General features: G+C 44.9%; 1 protein-coding gene across 5 annotated transcripts in view; it reads right to left on the minus strand.

The window, feature by feature from the left end:
• Lypd6b (LY6/PLAUR domain containing 6B) overlaps positions 1–23,549 on the minus strand; it is a 166,870-nt gene that overhangs the window by 81,583 nt on the left and 61,738 nt on the right. Inside the window, exon 1 of one of the 5 annotated variants that reach the window (XM_057755317.1) lies at positions 17,884–17,896. The exons of the other annotated variants lie outside the window; for them this stretch is intronic. The gene's annotated coding sequence lies outside the window, so the exon portion shown is untranslated. Of the gene's footprint in view, positions 1–17,883; positions 17,897–23,549 lie in introns of those variants that run through there. 5 annotated transcript variants of the gene reach the window in all.

Here is a 23,549-nt window from a genome sequence, read left to right on the forward strand (position 1 = left end):
TTATTTTAGACAGGGTCTCACTGTGTATTTCTGGCTGGTCTGGAACTCTCCAATGTAGACCAAGCTTGCCTCAGATTCACAAAGATCTCCCTGCCTCTGCCTCCCAAGTCCTGGGACTAAAGGTATGTGCCACCACCCCAGCTTCAAAAGACTATAATGTTGCTCTTGAATACACAGATGTTTACTGAACATCTGCTTTGCAGAACTGGGTATGAGGTACACGAGTTACATAAGACATGCCAAATCCATATCCTTCTTGAGTTTATTATCTAAATACAATATTTTAAAACATTTTTTTTAGATTTATTCATTCATTTTACATGTAGGAATGTTTGCTCTGAATGTTTGCCTGGCTTGGTGCCCTCAGGGGTCAGAAGAGGACATCAGGTTTCTGGAACTGGCGTTGTGGGTGACCCTGTGGGTGCTGGGAACTGAACCTGGGTCCTCTGCCCGTGTACAAGTGCTCTTAACCACTGAGCCATCGCTCCAGCCGGAAAACATTTTGTGTGTGTTATTTTTTGAGACATGAGTTTCTCTGTATAGCCTTGATTGACTGAAACTCACTCTGTAGACTAGACTGGTCTCGAACTCTGAGATCTGCCTGCCTGCCTCTGCCTCCCGAGTGCTGGGAGATTAAAGGTCACCCCACTACCTGGATTATTTTTTCCTAAAACAAAATTTTAATTGATAAATCCCAAAATGGCTACTCATTTTTGAAATATAGACAAACCTATTTGGCAGCTATACATTTTCCTACATCTAGATAATGCCAGATTGCCTTAAAGAAACACTTTACAAAGAGACCTGGGCTTCTTCAAGTGCCTACTGATCAAGCGGGAAGCACTGGAGTTGTTTAAAGATAAGGCAGTGACTCCAGAGTGTGCGCTGGGACTCTGGGGACTCTGGCTTTGATAGCATACGCTAGCTTCAGGAACCAACAGTGAATTTAACCTGACAATCCAGATACCACTGACTCTCAGGATCCCCATAAGAGTTAAAGGGCTGGGGCTTAACAGTTAGGAGCACTTGCTGTTCCTGCAGAGAACCCAGGTTTGGCTCTCAGCACCCACATGGTGGCTCACAACCCTCTGTAACTCCAGGTCCAGGGAATTCAATGGCCTCTCCTAACCTCCATGGGCAGCAGACATGAATACAGCACACAAACCTAAGTGCAAGCAAAACACACACATAAAATAAAATAAATAATAAAAAACATTTAAAAAGAGTTCAAGAACAAAACAAAATACTAAACTTTTTACAAGATGTCAGAAGTATTCACTTCTCTCCCCACATTGCTGATTCTGAGCATTTAACCACCAGCTGTCTTTGTCTTGTATCTTATTATACAATTTAAAAGAAAATATATACATCAAAAAAAATTTCAGCGAGGAACGGTTTGTGCTAGATCAAAGGACTTTTAATTTTCCCCTCTCCTCTTTCTGTGCCTTGCCACACAAGCAGAACTCAATTAATCTTCTGGCCCTCTGTACGGATGCTTTGTGTTTCTTAGCAACTACTTCCTCATAGATGAAGCTGCTTCGGGACCACTGTTAAGGAAACAGAGTGTATTAGCTTCCCCTCACCTGTGTTCCCATTTGTCTCCACAAAACTATCACTTTCCCATACAGCCTAAGTCATCCAAGACAGACTCCTCTGAACAGCCCCGGGAAGGCATGCCCTGTTAAGCATCCTGCAAGTTCTGAACGCATACACCCCCCTTGCCATTTGTTTCTGCTGATGCTTTTCCTTAATACCCACATTTCACTTAATGCCACAGCCTGAGAGTGAGCACAGCCAAAATTCTCAGTAGAATATCTATCAGATGGTTGAAAACAGAGAGATAAAATACAGCAGCATAAATAAGCTGGCTTCCAGGCTCACTGCCCTCTGGGAGAGGGAAGTTCCAATGGTGAATGCACTGGGAAGCTAACAAGAACCCCAATTTCCTGATGCTGGAGCTGGCCTCCTGCTCTCAGGTTCTTCCAATGGCCATGGCGATTCTTTCACTTGGTTGAGGCAAAGTCACTTAGGATGTATTGAAAACTGTGTTTTCTAGGAAACCCAATATCCTTGTATGATGTCTGGTCATCACAGGCTGTCAGGAGCTTAGTGCCAGGAGTGGGAAACAACTGTGTCATCTGAAGCAATGTTCTGCTGAGATTTACAGGCTTAAGGAAACCTGTGAAGCCAATATAATTTTCGTTTTGCTTGGCTTACCAGAAAGCTCCGCATCAGACATGAGTCTTAGTAACTCATTTATTCATCTGTGAAATCAACAACCATACATGGGATCCCTGTTTCAGGTTAAACACCATGCAAGGTGTGGATAACTTAGGGCTTAAAGACACAGTGCAGGCCTTCAAAGAAGCCAGGAAAAGACACTGAGTCTACAGCTGGTCATTACTGAAATTGAGATGCATAGAATTCTCTAGAAGCCCAGAAGAGCAGCATCTCATCCAGCCTGGCCTGGAGAGGAAACACAGGAAACAAAAAAGACAGGAACCCTTTAAAGCAACATCCACAGTCCCTTTAGCTGGGTGTGCTGGCATACACCCGCAGTCCCTCTAGCTGGGTGTGGTGGCATGCACCTGCAGTCCCTCTAGCTGGGTGTGCTGGCATGCACCCGCAGTCCTTCTAACTGGATATGGTGGCATGCACCCGCAATCCCTCTAGCTGGGTGTGCGGGCATGCACCTGCAGTCCCAGCTACTTGGGAGACTGAATAGAAAAGTTTAGACCCAGTTTTAGAGACTAGCCTAGATAACACAAAAACACCCATTCTGAAAATTAAAAAATAAAAATTTTAAACCCCCATAAAAAGTTTGAAAAATACATGTGTATTCATGTGCACATATTTGAATATACACACAAAACTCATAAAGTAATAACTTTCCAACCCAAATAAAACTTTTAAAATAAAAAAAAAATAACAGCAAGTATCAGGCATTATAAGGGTCAAGTCCAAAAGAAACTCAGGACAAAAGGCTAACTGTGATGCCTATTAGCAAACCAAAGCACATGCTGAACTCTAGGCTCTCAGCAGCTACCTGTTAGAGTCCAGTGCTGGCATCTGGTTCCTCTCAGTTCTTCATATCCTACCCTCTACTTTAAGCCTCTCCAGCCCATGGACTTCCCGTCCCTTCTTCCAGCTTCTGACCTATATAACCTCGCCGTTTTAGCTACCTGCTCTCTTTTGCCCTCTTTTCTCTTGATCCTTTTGGTTTTCTTTGCCCTCCTGGTCCCCTCTCTTGGCCCTCCCTCCTCTTCTCTCTCTCTTTTCCTCCTCTCTCGCCTCCCCCCAACACAGACACATGGTCCAGTTCAGCCTATGTTATGTTTAATCTACTACTTTCTCTCCTGCTCTGACTCTTCCAGATGCCCCTGGCTGTATTCTCCCTCTATCCTATAATAAGAACCTGATTCTCAACCATACCTTAGGTGGCCATGTCCTCATTTCATTCAACAAGGATTCTGGGAAAATCAGACATAACCAGAAGTAATTTTTAAATAGTTGCTGGTTACTGTGAATATTTCGGGTGATTCCAAAATAAATTTGGTTTAAACATGAAGGTATTATATTAGTTTAGTACATTCTTTATTTCTTTTTAGATTTATTTATGCCTATGGGTGTTTTGTCTGTGCACAAAAGAGGGCATGGGATCCCATGGGGCTGCAGTTATAGGCAGTTGTGAGCTGTCGTGTGGGTGCTGAGAATATGAACTCAGGACCTCTGGAAGAGCAGCCAGTGCTCAGAACTGCTGACTCATCTTTTCGGCTCCATTTTGCATACTCTTAACTATGTCTGTTGGAATACCAATGAAGCTAACATACCAACTGCAAAGGTTTCTACAGAGCATTTCTGGGCCTGGAGATGGTGATTGACAACCCAGACTGGCTATGTGGCTTCCAGATCCTGGCTTTCTTCCAGATGTGGCTAAGGTGGAGTCAAAGCATTCCTTTGCTAGCTCCTATACCAGCTTTTCCCTCTGCCGTATCATATGCTGTTCGAGAATGGGGTTGCTGGCATAATTTCAAGTTATATCATTGATTCAAATCTATCCCTGAGAAAAACTGCTTTTACTTCAAATGAGAACTCTCTAGTGATCTACAGAGTAGAGGCAAGAGGCAGTAAAGCAACTCTACATTTGAGCAAGCATCCCATCCCCAAGGAATGATTCTCTGTGCCTACAAATACCTTGAAAGCGATAAAAAGTTTGGGAAGTTGGAGTCCTCTTTTGTGACTTTCTAAGATGCCAGAATAATGCAGAATATCATGAATTTGGTGCTTAACAACTGCTTAAATAAAATCCATTCCACCCAAGAGTCTTACTGAATAGTGGTGACTTCATAAAGCTATGAGAAAAGACAACGTCCCACTTCTCAATCAGAATTAGCAAGGAAATGGATGGAGAGTTAGGGAAGAGTTACAGAAATGGGCTGGTCATGTCCTTTCGATAATCCCTGGCCTGCCTTCTCAGCTGATGTCCTCAGGACTCTGGGCTCAAAAGCCACCTGTCAGAAAGGCCTTTCCTGGTCACATTTGTATAAGATGGTAACTCCTGATCCTTCCCCAGCTCACTGGTTTTGCTCTTTCCTCCATCCTTGTAGCCCCCCCCCAACACACACACACACACACACACACACACACACACACACACACTTCTTTTTGCATTGCACATCCTTATCACCAGCAATCATTTACCCGTTCCCTTCACCCAGAACAGTGCCCTGAGAGCAGGGCTATGTTTAGTTCACGACCTTGTCTCCAGTAGTTGGCACCAAATAGGCATTTAGCGAACATTTGACAGATGAATTTTTCCAGTCCTCACTCACATCCAATCTGTGGGTCTCTACACAGTAACTAAAACACACCGAAGGTGGAAAGAATGTTTTTCTGACTTCCTGCTCGCCCAGATTCTTGCAAAGAGTAGTTCCCTGCAGAAGGCCAAGGCCAACCTAAGAAGACGTCTCGAGAAACCTTGTCAACAACAGTCCTACATCTGTACTTGGCTAACTGGTTAATATATGCCGACTTCTGACACTTTGCGGGCTTCCAAGCTCATTATTTGGGAGTTTCCCACTAGGAGGACGTATCAGCTACAGTTTCTACTTAAGATTTCAAAATGAGAGAGATGCCTACTGGATGCACTGACTCCCTTTGTGGTTGGGGCATGGGACTCAGGCAAGCCACAATCATTAACCACACTGCATACATATCAATCACACCTCTTCAAGTGGACTTCACAGTCCCAGTTTAATCAATAGTCAAAATCACTCTGTTTCCTGGATATAAGTCTGTCAGACTCTCCAGATTTTGCTAAATCTGACTAAAGAAAAAACTATTCCAATATTCACAGAAATTGGGAGTCAGGATCACCCAGTGTCACTGGGATTCCAGAACCCAGTAAAAGAGAACTGGAAAAGGGATTAAACAAACATTGCAACTCCAGACCTGTCATCATTTTCAGTCTGCCACTACAACAGAACACATCACCGAAAAATAAATTTTAAATAAGTCAATAAATAAAAAAGCATTTGTCTGCAAAAGCCTTTGGCTTTGAGCCGGCTTAATTGTAAGTCTCAGTATTGTATCTTGGCGCTTGCTAACAAAGTCTTCCACTAAACTGCCTGCCAAGGAGCAATGAAGCAGAGCTCCAGCAATTCCTTCAACAAGCTACTGAGAACGCAAGGCTAATTTAATGGGGCAGGGCCAAGCGCAGCTAACGAACGGCTCTTCTGTAAGAGGGAAACAAGCTGCCTTTGTGCTTCAGCAGTAACTCTCCTGACCAAGCAACTCTGATAGGGTTCGAAGCCTTTCTCCTGTCAATATGCAGCTGGCAACGAGTTCATTTCCATCTGCAGCAAAGGAAAGATGGCCAAAGTATGGGCTTCGCCCAGCACCCACTGGCATCAGCCAGATTTTGGGGTAGCTGGGTTGCATCCAATCCCTTCAGAACCATGCTCCACTTCTTAGACACCCAGGTACCTTTGCTAAACCCCTTCTCTTTGTCCCAAGTAGGAACTGAATCATGGCATACAGGAAGTGAGCCCTACCCCACACCAGCCCTTTGAACAGGCTGCACAGGCTGCAGAATGTCGCCTCTGCTTGCCACACACCGGTGTCAGGCACAGCCTGGAAAGCTGAAGCTTTCAACACCACGAAAACCCACCTTCATCCTAGGACTGGCTCTTTATAATGACAGTTAACTGAACTCTCATCTGTCCTGATTTGTCTATGTAACAATGTGAAGAGGACCCACAGAGGCAGCTGTACCCACACTGACTGCACAGCTGTGCCCACACTGACGGCACAGCTGTACCCACACTGACTGCACAGCTGTCTGTACCCACACTGACTGCACAGCTGTCTGTACCCACACTGATGGCACAGCTGTCTGTAAATGCACTGACTGCACAGCTGTCTGTACCCACACTGACTGCACAGCTGTACCCACGCTGACTGCACAGCTGTCTGTACCCACACTGACTGCACAGCTGTACCCATACTGACGGCACAGCTATACCCACACTGACTGCACAGCTGTCTGTACCCACACTGACTGCACGGCTGTACCCACACTGACTGCACAGCTGTACCCACACTGACTGCACAGCTGTACCCACAATGACGGCACAGCTGTACCCACACTGACTGCACAGCTGTACCCACAACTTTGGGCTCCACCATTTCCACTTTCCTGGTTTCAGTTTCCTTATACAAAAGGCACAGAGATGAGACTAAACTATCTAAGAGTGGCAAATCCCCAAAGGCCCTGTGGTTTTGTATATATTTCAGAGCCATTTCTCTCTCTGGAAGAATCATTTTTCATTATCAGTTCTTTCTGGTCTCTCATTCTTATTTTCTTATGACGACTTTGCTGATCACATGTCCCTGCTAAGAAATTTTCCATGTGACTCTTCCGCTCACAGAAGAGATCAACGTGAGTGAGTGTGTCAGCTTTCCACCTCTGGCAAAGTGCCTGAGAGAAATCAACTTCACAGAGAAAAGCTCTGCTTGAGGATTCAGTCCATAGTAGACTGGGCTGTGCTAACTCCCCATTGCTTTTAGATCCATCATGAAGCAGAAGCTTATTGGGTAACAACACATGGCAGAGTCGACGCTGGCCAGGAAGGGAAGACAGAGAGAAAGATGGGGAAAGATAGGGAAAGGGGAGGGGAAGTGAAAAAAGGGAGGGATGGGTGGGGGGATAAACTTCATAACAAAGCTTATCCCCCAAAACATTTGTATTAAGCTATGAGGCCAACGGTGCAACCCATTCAAGAGGAGTGACCCTCATGATCCAACCTGTTCCCAAGGTTCCAGCTCTGGGGTACACTGGGGGTATAAGCCTCCACCCTGACCCTCATGATCCAACCTGTTCCCAAGGTTCAAGCTCTGGGATACACTGGGGGTATAAGCCTCCACCCTGACCCTCATGATCCAACCTGTTCCCAAGGTTCCAGCTCTGGGGTACACTGGGGGTATAAGCCTCCACCCTGACCCTCATGATCCAACCTGTTCCCAAGGTTTCAGCTCTGGGGTACACTGGGGGTATAAGCCTGCACCCTGACCCTCATGATCCAACCTGTTCCCAAGGTTCCAGCTCTGGGGTACACTGGGGGTATAAGCCTCCACCCTGACCCTCATGATCCAACCTCTTCTCAAGGTTCCAGCTCTGGGGTACACTGGGGGTGTAAGCCTCCACCCATGAGCTCTCAGTGGGGAGGCACCTCACGTGCACACCTGGATATTAAGGCCCAGGCATTTCCAGCTGTCTGGTCACCCTGGGTCTTGACAACCTTCCCATCCTTTGATCATCAAACTAAAGAAAGCAGCAGCCCTGGCCACACAGACCCCCGTGTACTTTCTTTTGAGGATCTGACCATGGTCTCTCTAATTCCAGGCTTATTATGCAGCAGACACGCAGGCCTGAAGCAATCAGCAGCCAACATGTCTCTCTCTCCCTTTCTCTTCCCTGCTTTGTTCTTTCTCACATCCTCGGGAGTCCTTTCATTTTCTTTCCCCCTCTTTCCTGGCTCTTCTCTTCTCGCTGGGTCCTGCCGGTACAGCCAAGGAGGTTATTTAGACCCATTAGTGACCCGTGATGAAATAAAATAAAATGAGAAATCACCGCCTATCTTCACCGAGCATAGCCACAGGATTAGGACTCTAAGCTTCTGAAGCATTTCATGTTAACAGCGCTAAGAGAGCTGAAACGTAAAAGCTCATGAGATGAAATGAATTCAGGATGGCAGATTAGATCAAGCACAGCCTCCTCGTAGAAACATTCTAACTAAGCACAGCTTTCTGTTGAACCTTCTCCCATGAGAAGTTGATATGGTTAGGAGAAGTTACCCAAACCACGGCTTTTAACCGACATCAGAAGCAGCATCCTCGCAATTAATAAAACTGCGGAGCGGAGCCGTTTAACACATTCTCCAGAAGCAAGAATCACTCGTGTGGTGAGGATTTGCTGTTCAATCACGATAGCTTCTCTGCACTCACCTGTGGACTTAAGGCTCACAACGCCCACGTGATTAGCGCAAGTCCAGGAGGGCTGCCAACGGCAGGCAGAAGTGTGGCCTATCTAAGCAGGCAGGCACAGGAAGGTATCATTATGATGGATGTTGTAGACATTTGGGATAAAAGGCTTTTAAGAGGAGGTTTAAGGCCGGGGACGAGTTGTTGAAGAGGTCCTTAGGCATGACAGCCTTTCAGACTCAAAGGCCAAGTACAACGACACACAGATTCTGTACATTGTAGTCCCCAGCAAGAAGGACCAGCCAGGACATACATGGCACAGGTGGAAATGGTCAGTGAAGGCCACACAGGGAGGAGGATGTGGGTACTCCCCTTCCTAACCACCTGCTCAGCCCTGAGTCAACTAGACCAGGCCAGATACTACTTTGGGATGTAGAAACCTTTGTTTTTGAACAAAAATCTTGAATTTATATCTAGATGTTAATTTATTCCATGAATGTTTGCTTAAAATGTGGTATAGCTATGAGACAAAGACCAAACTATCCTAATGTCCAAATTCCAATAGTGCCATTTCCCCTTCTCCTTCCCTTGACCGAGCATTTAAAGTCACACTTCTCTCCAGAGCAATGTCACACAATTCACCTGGGAATACGCCATATTTTTACTGGGACCTGGGGGACAATCACTGACTTCAGCAAAGGCTCAGCGGTAAAACAACATCTTTGGCTATGTTCCAGAAATCTAAGAAAAAAGCAAGACCAGCAGAGGCAAGAGCGGCTTCCACTGGGTCCTGCTCAGCAGAGGCGAGAGTGGCTTCCTGGCCAAGTGGCCTCTGGGGGGGCGGCAGCACTTGGGGAAAGGTGGGACAGCCCCTCTGTCTAAGCAGAGTGCCAGCAGAGCACAAGATGCTGAACAAAGGCCACAGCCTGGCACACGAGCAAGAGTGTAGGGAAGCAAAAAGACACAAAACAAGAAGGCCATTTATTACACAAAACAGAAAGTTGTTAACAAAGTCCGAGACAGTGTTGGTATTCAACACCCTAGCCCCTCCAGACGGGGTTCCCATCTCCTTTACTCTTTCTCCTTCTATCCTGGACACCAAAGCCCGTCAGGCAGGCAGGACTCTGGCCCCATTCTACAGCCGATATTCAGAGCTCCAACCTCCCACCCCGCCCTGAGTTGGCAATAGACAAAATGAAGAAACTTAAACAGAGGGGTCTTGCCTAACTAGAGCTCCATTTACTAATCTTCAGCTTTGTGGGATGTGAAAGCCAGTCATGTTCACTTGAAACTACATGCTGAATCTTTGATTTCTAATACTTTCCCAGACTAGCCAAATATCGCAAGATGCGCTCTTATGGTGCTGGGCCACAGCAGCAGGCATGTGGCTTCCCATCAGCTGCGCCATCAGAAGGAAGGGGAAGGAGCTGGGACTCAGAACCAGATGGCTAAGCTGGAGGATCAACGCGTTAGAGATAAGTCCGTTTTCACGGAGTAGCATTTTTCTATCTATCACGGTCTTATGACTTACCTATCAGCATCAAGGAACACACCTGTGAAAGGTTTCAGGTCTGGAAACCAAGCTCCATGAAGAAAGCTGGACAGAGTGCGTCTGGCCATGATAAGCACCGCTGGATGGAGATGCTGCCGGCATCCCAGGAGAGGTCCCTGACTCCAAAAGGCACTAAGTCCTCAACAGCAGCCTCTCCCACCCAGTAGATAGGCTTGCTGGCTGCACAGGAGCTGCCTAGCACTGCCTCAAAGATGAGCTGCAGTTAGAAAGCAGAGCAGGAACCCGGCAGCCTGCTGTCCATGTGCAGGAGGGTGTTCACTACATGCTTCTCAAAGAGGTTTGGAGAGAGCGTGCATGAGGGTGTTCACTACATGCTTCTCAAAGAGGTTTGGAGAGAGCATGAGGGGAGAGTCTCTGAAGGAAGCAGAAGGCACCCAGGCCACTCGTCCTAGTCTCTCTGTATCATATCAGGGAGATCCTTATGGCTACAGTTTGTATAATATTAATTTCAATTGTCTATAAAATCTACTGTGTGTGTTTACATGTACATACAGTGACACACATGTGGTGTCAGAGGACTTGCAGGAGTTAGGCCTCGCTTTGTGCCGTGTGGGCTCCGGGTGTCAAACTCAGGTCGCTGACGGCAGGTGCCTTTACCCCTGAGCCATCTCACTGGCCCTCATCATGTTTTTAAATGTTGTCTATACTTTAAGAGTTACTATAGCTCTTGGGAATTTAAAAATTATCTCCCTGCTCCTTTTCTTATTATGGTCTTAGAAAGCTAAAGAAGACGGCTTTTTCAGAAATCCTTCCAAATGCCTGCATTTGCTCATTCTTGCCTTCCACGTCTCCAGTAAACCATCATCAGAGGCCCTCTTTGGCTCTGAAATATACCCACTGTGTAGAGTTCTAGAAAGCAGGCATCTGACACCCAAATTCCATCTTCCCTTTGCTATTCACCCACCCAGCAGCACTGAGCAACCAATCAGCAACTGTTTGCTACTGAAGATACTGAAGAGACAAGATACCCAGGTGAGTGCAGCCTCGCTCCCCTGCTGAGACAGGTGGCTTGTGTTTTTCTCATGTGGTTTACAATCAGGGGGATCAGAACAGCAACTAGACTAACTAGAGTGGGCCTCAAACAAAGGTAAGGGATGGGTTCCTCACTGACACGCCTTCACCACGTGAGCAACGAACCAAAAAAACAGCCTTCTGCAGTGTATCTTGTTGCAGTACACTGGACAATGGGTGTGTGGTTTCATCCTTGGGCTGGTGGTCCTGGGTTCTATAAGTATATAGACGGATAAAGCCATGGGGAACAAGCCAATAAGCAGCACCCCTCCTTGACTTCTGCATCAGCTCCTGGCTCCAGGTTCCCAACCTAGTTGGGTTCTTACCCAGACTTCCTTCAATGATGAACAGCAATATGAAGGTGTAAGTCAAATAAACCCTTTCCTCCCCAACTTGCTTTTCGGTCATGGCGTTTCCTCGCAGCATAGAAACCTTAACTAAGACAAGAGTTCCGTTCTAGCTCGGGATAGCTGAAGGAAGAACTACCAACCTGGTAAACGTTCTAGAAGGGGTGAGAATGCAGGAGAGAGGTTGGGGAGGGAGGACTGAGAACTCTGTGGAATTAATGAAAAACCGAACTACAAACAAATGCCCAGAACAGACCCTCTTCCAAGCAGAAGAGATGAAAGTGTTCCTCACCGGCCTGTGCTGAGGACCAAACACAGTGCCGGTGACAGAAAAGAAGCCAGGACAACTTGAGTGCCAGGGGTTTCTATGGCAACAGCAGAGGTCAAGCTAGGGGGCTCCCAGCTGTTAGTAAAACACACAACAAAGTTATGGCTCAGAGATGAGAAGAAAACGAATGCAGTTCCTTATAAACAAAACTGGTTTTTACTACCAACGGAAGCTCAGGAAAGGGACTTCCAGACTATACTTCAGGAAAGAGGAAAGCAAGCCCAGCAGGAAAGTCGGGCAAAAGAGTAGAAAGGGCAGGAGATGAGTAGGCAATTTTATTTTATTTATTTATTTTTTTTTTGAGTAGGCAATTTTAAATGGATGCTTTCAGCTGTTTCTATAAAATAACAAAACTCACGTCTATAACATGCTGCTAAGCTGATCTGAACTAAAACGATCTGGCAAGAAGAGCTTGTAATCCGAGAGGCTGGTCGCATTTAGAGAACTCTGCGGTGTCCCCTTTGGGTACTGCCTGGGATCACAGAAGACCCCAGGATTCAAGGCCCCAGTCACCTGGACCAGCACCAGGGCACCCTGCCACTTCCTCCCACCCTAAGCCTTCCTTGAGCTGGTCTCTCCAAAGCTGTGATTGAGAAAGAGGCCCCAGGACGGCTTAACAGACTGAATGCCCCCTGAAGGCAGGGCGGCTTCCCTGAGCGAGGAGGAGGGGCTGCAGCTAAGAGCTGGTTTCCAGGCAGAGGAAGACTGCGTTCTGGCAGCTGAAACCCCAGCCAAGTCCGTAAAGTAATCCCCTCCTCCTAACTGCAGGCTGGGCGTGATTCTGTTTGAGGAAGGCTTTGCTGAGGAGGGCCTTGCTTGGCTAGCAAACAGGCTTTGAGATTAGCAATTTGTAAAGTGGCCACAGGGACTGGTAGGCAAGGCTTTGTTTGCCCTCCTGGGTTTTGCCAGGGAGGAGGTTTCGGTGGTAGGGCCCCCCCACACCCCCCACCCCCACCCGAGGTGATGCGAAGAGTATGTTGGGCTAGAAAAGTCAAACTTCCTGCTGGAGGTTCTAGCAGATGAAGTCCGATAATCACAATCCACATCAACTTTCTTCTCAGAAAACCCTTCCCAGCACGGTCAGCTCTGGATGAATTACTAAAGAGGCCCTAAATGGGCATTCCTTCATTACCGTTCCTGCTACCTGGCTGCCGGGTTGGTTTGAGGAGAGGGGCGGAGCAGTGTTGACACTGCTCTCTGCACTTATGGAATCCGGGCTCTTTTTCTCATAATCCTAACACAAACAAGCAGAAAGTTCACTGGCTGGAGAGAAACTGCGTCTCACAGCTCTGTGACAGGGAGACATGATTAATGAACTATCTGCTATTTGGATTATCTCTCACCCTAATGAACTCCACAGGGGAATTGGTGAGCAGCCCTAGTAACAACTGGTAACGGCCCTGCTACTCAACTTCAGAAGCAGCAGAAAGGATTCCACTTCTGTGGGTTGCTAAGGACAAACGATGTTGTCTGGATGGAAACACCAGGCTGCTCTTACAGGCTCACCTGTTCATAGTATCATATGATGCCAATGTACGAAATGTTTCACAACCTCTGCTGCAGAACAGACCTACACACAGAATGTCCAACGCACCCCCTGGGTTTCCCATCCATGTGTAGATGCTTGAGTCTATAGCCACTGCCAACAATCTGGAGACTATGTCCTCCCCACAACAAGAAAAAAACAAAGCTTACAGTTCTGTACCCAAAGAGTCCGGATTTCATCGGCCACATTCTTAGAGAGATAGTATTGTGAAAAGTAAAAAGGGGACTATTATTTTCAAAAAGTGGAGTTTAAACCCTAGAGAAAGAACCAGGGGCATTGGGCAGTGGTGGCGCATGCCTGTCATCCCAGCACTGGGGATGCAGAGGCAGGAGAGTATCTGGGTTCGAGACCAGCCTGGTTCTAGGACAGCCAGGGCTACATAGAGAAACGCTGATCCAAAGAGAGAGAGAGAGAGAGAAAGAGAGAGAGAGAGAGAGAGAGAGAGAGAGGAGGGAGACAGGGAGGAAGGAAAGAAAGCAGTAACTAAGAGATTTTATTCTGAAGCCATACAGATATGCAAAGACCGTCCCTTGCATTTCACAGAGAAGAGTAGACAGCATAGCTCAAGTGAGCCAGGTGGCTAATATCATGCAGACAATTCCCAGATACGAACTACTAGGTCACCCAAACTCCCATGAGAAAGATTCATAAGGTCTTTTTAAGGTGTTTTTTAAAAGTCCCCTCCTCTTCCTTCCTGAAGTCAGTACACAGAGGCCAAGGTCACCATTTAGGTATACTTACCTCTGCACACCAATTATATAACTTGAATTGTGAGTAAGAGAAGAGTGTTGCCTTGGAAACCTTAGTATTAACCTTAATTATTCTTATTAGTGTGCTGACTACTGCCAACAAGAACTCAGGGACAAAATCTGTAGAGCTAGTACCCGAATCTACCCCAACAAAAGAACAGGTTGAAGCGAACAGCCAAAGGCATAAAGCCGGTGGCATCCAGATTAGACCCATTACGTTAACCTGTTAAATGATGATCAGTCAAACACGCTGCTGTCCAATGAGAATACAGCCAGTACTGCTCACTACGGCATGGGTCCTTTTGCCATCTGCCAGCATTTCCTTCCATGTTCCAAGTGAAGAATGGATGCTTCACCACTGTTCCTAGAACAACCGTATAACTTTTCTTCACTTGTCTTTGTGAGCAGCGGGTTGTTGACTGAAAACAGTGTGTTGGAATCATTTAGGAAGAACCTTCATATTGTAGCTCAGTGTAGAGTATCTGCCTAGCATATACAATGCTCTGCCTGGGTTTGGTCCCAATACCAGAGAAGAAAAAGAAAGGTAAGGAAGGGAGAGAGGGAGGGAAAGAACCTTCACGTTAAAGGCAGTTCTACCTGACATTGACTTGAACCTACCTAAGGTATAGGAACAAAAATAAGGCCCCAGTGCTCAAGCTTAAGACAAAACTCAAAAAATCAAGAATTTGTTTTTATATTAGGCTCACCAATCCCCAAATCCACAAACTCCCAGAGGCCCTCGTCCACCTTCTGGAATGCTCTCTGGCCATGGAGTTCTTTCCCAGACAAGCTGTTGTAGTACCCAACACTGGAAGCTTCGGGCCTCCACAGCTTGAGTGTGCAGACTGGAGGGTTGGAGAAGTGGACGAGCTGTTCTGAGGAACAAAGCCAGAGTTGCTGTGGAGGACAAGACTGCGAGGGAGCAAGCGCACAGCCCACAGACCCGTGACTTCCTCTCATCTTCCTGAGAGACACTTCAGGAGTCTCCAGTGGTTTCATTGGGACATAGTTTTTATAATGAAGGGAAGGCAACCCCTGAAACCTTCCGAGCCTCTCTGAGAGAGCCGTGAAACATGACATAAATGTGTTTGATTCTATCGTGCTGCTGGGGACACAAACTGACCGGCATTACTGTCCTGACTGGTTTTGATTTTGTTTGCCACTTGTCCCTCAGCTAACACTGTTCTCTCTGCTCTGTGTCCCAGGAGGGTGACCTCTGGTTATTAGTTGATGTTCCCAGCCCTGTGACCCAACTTAAGGAAGGATTTAATTGGGTTCACAGTGTGAGGGAATACAGTCCGTCACGATGGCAATGGCATGGCTGGAGAAGGGAGGTAGCTGGTTACATCACAGGGCAGTCAGGAAGCATAAGAGGCCTCCAGTGGACGTGGGGCTGGCCTAGAACTCTTGCAAGGGCCCCCCTCTTAAAGGTTCAACAATCTCCCAAAACAGCTGGGGACCAAAACAGGGAGCGAGCATTCAAATGCAGGTATCTATGGAGGACATTCCATATCGCTATTCAGATATCACTCTCTGAGGAAGTATCAACTACGCGCTGTGCCACGGGACTTCCAGTTGGGTTCTAACACTGGGGGCAGGGGAGTTACTGTCTAGAGATGGGAAGGAATGAAAAACCAATGGTGTGACTTCTTTGTCTTGCTGGACCATTATTGATACAATTATCACACTTGGTTAGGCAGATCAATACTATGTCTATTCCTAAATACTTGTTTGTACTCTCCAAAAGCAGCAACAATATAAATAAAAGAAGAATGTTCACTTGGTACTGATCAAAAAAACAAACCTATAAAGGTAAATTGGATAAACAATAAAATGCCCTTAACCTTCTAAATCCATTCTTCAAAAATTTAGCTTAAGAAAACATCTTAGAAAAGTTTAAAAAGGTGTCCTTACGAAGGAATTTATTACATTGTCATATTCACTGGAAGAAATTGTCAACATAAATGTACAAAAGGAAGAGAATAGTTTAATTGTAGCATATCGACTTGATAGATTAAAAGACTACTATGAAATGTTAATGTTCATACTCTGTAACTTCAGAAGCTTATATTAACAGTGAAAAATAAAACGTATTTGAAAATGCACCAGAATTTTAATTATATAAAAACATGCGTGTGTCTAAAAGAGATAAAACCTCACAGAGATAAGCCCTGTGTTGCAGGATTAAAATGCTAAGTATTATATACTTATTTTCTAACTTATCCTTTAAAGTAAAGCAAAAGAAATAGAACAAAGGGCATCACACGCGCCCAAGAAACCTCATGGCTCCAGCTGGTATGGCAGGGGTTCCTTCTGGGAGACTCAGGCTCCCAGATGCCTCAGTTTTATGGGGGCTGCTCAGCCTCGGCAGGGCAGCTACCGACCCACTCGTCAGGATGCGAAGGTAATAAAACCTCATCGGATGGCAAGATGTGTTTCTTACTTTTATATTCGTTTCTAGCTGAATATATTGACTATTTGCTGACTCTAGCTGGAACGATTTAGAACGAAAGCATTTTCTTAGGCAATTTCAGTTGTGCGGGGCTTGTGGGCTCTCTCAGACACTGCACACTTTCATTAGAAAGCGGTGAGATGAGCTCTGTCATTGGAACCCTCGTTGGAGGCTTTAAGATGTGCCTCGCACTCCTCCTTAAAGAGATCCCATCTAGCACGGCGATAACAGATTGATGGCTGTGACCTTCTTCGCATTCTTCTAACTCCTTTTAAAATGAAATCAAGGCTCTTGCTGCTGCTGTCTATGGGCAGGGTGCCAAGGCAATGTAATGAGGGCCGCATATCATCGCTCACTCTCAAGATTGTCTTCAAGTTCACTGTTAATGCGCTACGCCACCGGAGAACATGCCAGAACTGGGGGGGGGGGGGGGCAGTCCAAGGGAAAGGTGCTTTCCCCATACCCAAGACCTATTTTCTTGAAATACTGGTTGTCACAAAGGCAATGTCTTCCCATTGGAAACAAATATGGCACCATATTGACGTTACAGCAAAAGGCTTCACGGGCAAGCTTCTCTTTAGGCCTCGGCGGTGAACTGATAATTTGACATTGCCCTAAAGTTTCGAGCCTAGCAGGATTGCCTGTCTAAAACATTTACCATAAAGAATATATTCTGACTCCAAAGAGTGCTATTTCCATTCCACATCTGAGCAAATGGAAATTTACAGGAACTGTACATCAATTCCAGTGTATTCCTTGGATTGGCTTTTATTGTTTTTAATAAGGCAAGGATTAATGGGCAGGTGCTCTATCATCACCTAGCTAAAGAAGAAACACAGAAATTACGCATGGCTCATTTCCCCCCTTCTCTGAGCTGATTAATAACCCTGGGATCATGCACTCATAATGCACTTCCCAGCTTTAAAATGTTTTCACACCAGGAATTACCTTATACCTTTGACAGGGCCTTCCAAACAACGCAGAGCTTCATAGTCTGTTCAGTTTTCTGATGACTAAATATTGTGTGAGTGCATGTGTGAGCATGTGTATGAGAGGTGTGTGTGCGTGTATGTCTTTATGTATACAAGCGTATGCTCGTGAGCATGTGCGTAGGCACATGTATAGTTACACATGTATGTATGCATATGTGTGTTTGTGTGTGTATTGAAAGAAACTGTGTGTATGTGTGTGTCTGTGTCTCTTTGTGTGTGAATACTAACACAATAACAATAAAAAGCAGTAGATTTACCTTGGCCTTCTAAGACAGACAGACATTGGTTCAAGTCTCAGAATATACACCTAATGCATAGCCTTGTAAGTATTACTCTGTCATTTTTGGGGGATTTAAAATGGGGATAATATGGCCTTTGGAAGAGCTAGAGAAGCTGAAACTTACAGAAAGGGTCTGGCACACACCAGAGCGGTTGTTCTTGCAGGATGCTATGTCTACTGTCTTCTCAACATCCTCTCCTTTCCTGTCTGAGCCATTTCCTTTAAAATATTTAGATTCAGAGAAGAGCGAAGAGAGTGAAAAGAGTTACAAATAACAAGGTTAGATTGAAAAATACCCCAGAAGGCATTGCGACCTACAGTCTCCGTCACTCTCTGTCCCTCAGGTGCTCCAGCAAATGACATGCGAAAAGTTATCCGTTCCCTTATGTTGAGTCCTGCATGAGATCAGCAGTACCTCAGGTACCCAAGATTCATCAGATGGCATCCCTGAATTCTGATTAAAACTGTTGATCAAATCCAAGAAAACATCTCAAACAAATAATTGTCTTTGGTCAACCTGACGGCCAACTCTACAATGACCCCGAAGCATGCTTGGTATTCACACCTTTGGTACCCACTACACACAGAGAAGTATGCAGAGTCTATTACACAGCCAAAAGAATCAGGTAGAGATGATGATATGCAACTTCAAAAACATATTACTTGTTTATTTATTTATTTATTTGGGAGGTGCCAAGGCATGTGTGTGGACATCAGAGGACAACTTGCTGGACTCAGTTCTCATCTTCTACCACATGTGTTCTAGTAACCATTTCAACTTAGGTTGTCAACTTGGCAGTACACCCCTTTACCCAGTGAACCATCTCGCCAGCCCATAATTTATTTAATCAACAGTTTAATTTTTTCCAGAAAGGAAAGACATTCATTCTATATTTAAAGAGTCCATTGAGCGTCTTACACCGTGAGTCGGCACAAACCAATATCACTTCATATAGTTGTCTAACTCCTGAGAAGATAGCAAGCATCTTGAATCTTCCAGAGAGAAGAAATAAACCACATACAAAGCATCAAGACTGTGAGCAGCCTTAAATCCACCCCACTCTTATTTTTTGAATGGAGATCTCATTTATTCAGTCTAGCTAAAATAATGTTTGATGCTCCAGCTTCCAGTCCCTGGAATGCTGGGATTATAAACTTGTGTTGCCACAAACCTGGCAAGAGATTTCATTTTCTCTTATTTTTAGCACACAAAGTAGTAAGTTTCCTTGTAGTGTTTTTATACTTGATTTTAGTTGACCCTCTCCCTACCTCCTTCCCGAAACCTCCTTGCCCTCTCTCCCACTCCAACCCTTCCTCCTCCAATATTCCTGCCTCCACCCTCACATCATAATACATGTTCTGTTACCCATTCTAGTTCTCGTCCCTAAACTCTTGCTCCTTTCACGGGCCTCTTTCTAATTTCCTGGCATCTCTAAACAGCCATTCCCACATAAATACACGTACATAAACTAGAAACTAAGATCCAAAGATGAAAATCTAAAGTGTTTTGTTCATATGACCCAGTTACCACATCAGGGCATATACACAAAGGATTCTTTATATTTCTATAAAAGTATTTTCTCTTCCGTGTTGATAACTGTTTTATTCATCATATCTGGGAAACAGAATCAGTACCGATTATTCATCAAAGGTTGATAATATAATACATATACATTTCAGTCACTACATGTGACTTTTTTTTTTTTTTTTTTTTTTTTTTTGAGACAGGGTTTCTCTGTGGTTTTGGAGCCTGTCCTGGAACTAGCTCTTGTAGACCAGGCTGGTCTTGAACTCACAGAGATCCACCTACCTCTGCCTCCCGAGTGCTGGGATTAAAGGCGTGCGCCACCACCGCCCGGCTTACATGTGACTTCTGAAAGTAAATTAAGCTAAAATTTCTTCTTGGTTGCTTAGACAGCCTTCTCAGGAAAGCCAAGCACATGCCATGAGGATTCTCAGCAGCCATGTGAAGAAGCCTGCATGGAAAGAAACCTACTGACCAGTATCAAATGCTAGCAGGTAGGCCACCTCAGAAGTAAATCTTCCAGTCCCAGAAAACCTTTAGATAACTGCAGCCCTGGTCAACATCCAACTAACACATCATGAGAGAATGACCCAGAATCGTACCGCCAAGTCACTTCAGATTCCGAACCTTTAGAAACCATGACAGATAATAAATTATTACTAGTGCCTTGTTACACAGCAGTGACTACTTGTTATAATAACAAAGGAAATTTGGCAAGAGTGTGGCTCAGAATAGCACAGAGCTGCACAACCCAAGGAGCATGGCCAAAAAAATGATGGATGGGCTACGTGGTCCAGTTCTACAAAGAAGAGTGGCTTTTCATACACAGACCATTCTCATATTTTAACCACTTCACACAAAGATAACTGACGAAAATCCCACACTAACTCCAAAAGTCTAAAAAAAGAAATTTAAATGATATATTTGTTTGTATAATTAAGTAAAGTATAGATGAAAAAACTATAAAGTTAAAATCCAACAGGTTATTAGGAAAATTATCAGCAATGTAGAATGGACAGAGAGTTACTACTCTCTGTGTATTAGAGAGTGGACAAATCAAATTAAAAATCGTTCAATAATAAGACAGAAAGCAGACATTACTGAAAGAGTCAAAGAAAAGTGCTCCAAAGTCTGAGTTCAAGTGCACTCTGCTATTTAGGATAAGAAAGAAAATTCAGCAAAAAGACTGATGAGTGGCCAGGAGACAAGGGGACAATGAGGACATTCTGAAGTCTAGGAGAGCGTGGCTCAAAAGGGTTTTCATTTGTCTTTTGTTGCTAAGGATACAATACCACAGACTGGATACTTTATAAGCAAATGAGGTTTGTTTACCTCACAGTCTGGAAGCTAGAAGTGCAAAAGCCACAACATTAGCTCTATGGTGCACAGGATCACAATGGTGCAAGTGCACAACAGAGGAAGACACTGCATTACCAGATGGGAAGCCAAAGAGCAACTGGTGGGGTGGGGTCAAGCTCCAGCTTCCCTAAGAAGGGTTTCTACGAAGCTAGTTTCAGGCCATCCGGGGCTACACAGTGATATTCTGTCAAAAATAATGGATGGACAGAAGAAAGGAAGGAAAGAACGAAGGAAGGAAGGGAGGGTGGGGGGAAGGAAGGAAGAAAGGAAGGAAGGAAAGAAGGAAGGAAGGAAGGAAGGAAGGAAGGAAGGAAGGAAGGAAGGAAGGAAGGAAAAGGAAAAACACAAACAAGTGATTTCTCAATCTAGGTCTATTTCTTCTTACTTGGAGTCCACTGTGGATCAGGGCACTGCCGTGGAATAATACTCTTGCACACTGTAAATGTTTGTCATTCGTATTGGTTTAATAAAACGCTGATAGGTCAGTAGTCAGGCAGAAAGTGCAGGCAGGGCAACCAGACTAAGAGAATTAAGAGAATTCTGGGAAGAGGAAAGGCAGAGACATAGTTGTCATCTAGAAGCAGAGGAAGCAAGATGAGAATACCTTACTGAGAAAAGTCACATGGCTAAACATAGATAAGAATTATGGGTAGCTAGTAATAAGCCTGAACAACTGGCCAAACAGTTTATAATTAACATAAGCCTCTGTGTGTTTATTTGGGACTGACTGTGGGACCAGGCAGGACAGAAACTTCGTCTATAGGGCACCTCTCCCATATTCTAGCTTCCTATGTTTTAACATCCCAAGTGGCTCTAAACTGGGGGAACAAATTTGATTAGCCACCACAGCACAAAATGAGAGTTCTAAGGGGCTCACACCAGCAATTCAATCGTCTAACGCAGAAGTGACTCTTGTCGAACCACAACCCATTGGCCAGTCACATGACCTGCCAAACCAGGAAGATGAATCTTTCCATATGATCAGCTAAATACAGGTGAACACGAAAAGCTCCATCACAACCAGACTTCCAGTTCCTCAAAGGTCCTGGTATCCAATCATCCATTTCCATGACAACATCCCAAGACAATATGTATTAAGCACATTTACAGATGTAGAAATTGCATCAGGGTCAGTGAGACGGCTCAGCGGGCAAAGGTATTTGCCGCTAATCCTAATGACCTGAGTTCAAAACAGGGACAAGTGAACTGGAAAGATGGCTCAGTGATAAAGGATGCTGACTTTTCTTCCAGAGGGTCTAGGTTCAGTTCCCAGTGTACACGTGATGACCCACAACTGTCTGTAACTTCAGTCTCAGGGTATCCAGTACTCCCTTCTGGCCTCTATGGGCATCAGGCACACACACAGAACACTGACTCACATGCAGACAAAACATTCATATGCACAAACATAAACAGGGACCTGCCCTTCCCTGCATAGAGGGAAGAAGGACCATACTCCTCTCACAAGTTACCATCTGACTATCTCAGGCACATGCACGCATATCAATCAACAAAACAAGAACTTTTAAATAGAAAAAGAAATTGAAGTATCAAAAGTCCCATCAACATACCTAATTAATGATAATACAAGATTCAAGCCTCTATAATGAGGCCTGTCTCTCAGTTTTCTGAAGATTTCTTTTCACAAGTTTATATTGATATTAAGACAAAAAAATCAAGGTGATTGAAATCTTAGCTCTTATGGTATATATACCGTAGACTGCAACACTCTATGATTCTCTAAGCACGTTATGCAAAAGACCGCCTTTTGACATGGCTGGGATCAGTTCCTTCCGACATATTCTTGGCCGTGACTGACTAATGCCTACAGTGGAAGCCAAAAGAGCTCAGGATGGAAGAAGGCTTGGCATTTCCTAATAACACTTGAGTCTCCTGTCTCTGCACCTGTCACTGAAGATTAGCCCTCAGAAGAGTTGTGTGAGCGCCTCCTTCATGGTAATGACCAACTTCGGATTTCCACACTCCCTACAGTTCTAATTTGCAGGCTGCTGACAGCCCAGCTTTAAGGAAGCCAGCCTTTATGTGTTAAGCCTTAAGATACACTTTGCCTCTCTCAGATATGTGGGGTCTTGGTACAGTTTTAGTACAGCAGGGAAGAGCTACAATGGGGGTTCTCTTTATTGCGAGGTTACTAATTCCCCAGCACAGAAGTAACACTTTGCCAAAGAAATGTTTATGAAAACTCCAGATTCCAAGATCAAAACAAAATATCACTTGGCGCTGAGATAAAAGGACTACTTAGGACAGGAAGACGTTGTGACAAATAGTATGTGATTAGCTATATGCTCTTATTTCTTTCAATCTTTAAATTCCATGTAGTAATTGTTAATTCATAAGTTAGTGTGTGAGGGAAGTACTAACGAGAGCCTCAGCTGGTACCAGGTTGAGCCCTTGAAGTCTTGTCCACGGCCTCCCGTTCTTGTTTCCTGGGCTTTTGAACAGAGAGACAAAGAGATGGCGTCTCCAATGTCAAGATGAAAGGCACGTAAGGAAATCTCAGAGCGCTCAATCAACTTCTAGTCTACCCCAGAAATGAACAGGTACCTTCAGAACCAACTCCCATCTTTTTCTCAATGCTTTATGCAGTGAAGGAGCAATGCAGAAAGCCACCTCAACTCACTCTGCTGTCTTACAGCGCCCTGCCAGCGTGCATACGTGGTGGAGGCGCCTACAGGCATGGGAGATCTAGGTTTTTATTCTTCCATCGATCTGCTTTCAGAAAGCCCCACATCTATTTTTTAACCACTAGAGAATCTGAACAGCCTCATGTGGGATCATATGCATGAAAAGACTGCGCTTGAATCTTTTCAAGCCTAATTATTTGCAACATATTTCACTTACTATCATTGCCCTAGACTGTAAGAGCTCATTCCTACACTGCTCAC

The sequence above is a fragment of the Chionomys nivalis genome, chromosome 22 (genome assembly GCF_950005125.1).
Source record: "Chionomys nivalis chromosome 22, mChiNiv1.1, whole genome shotgun sequence".
Taxonomy (NCBI): domain Eukaryota; kingdom Metazoa; phylum Chordata; class Mammalia; order Rodentia; family Cricetidae; genus Chionomys; species Chionomys nivalis.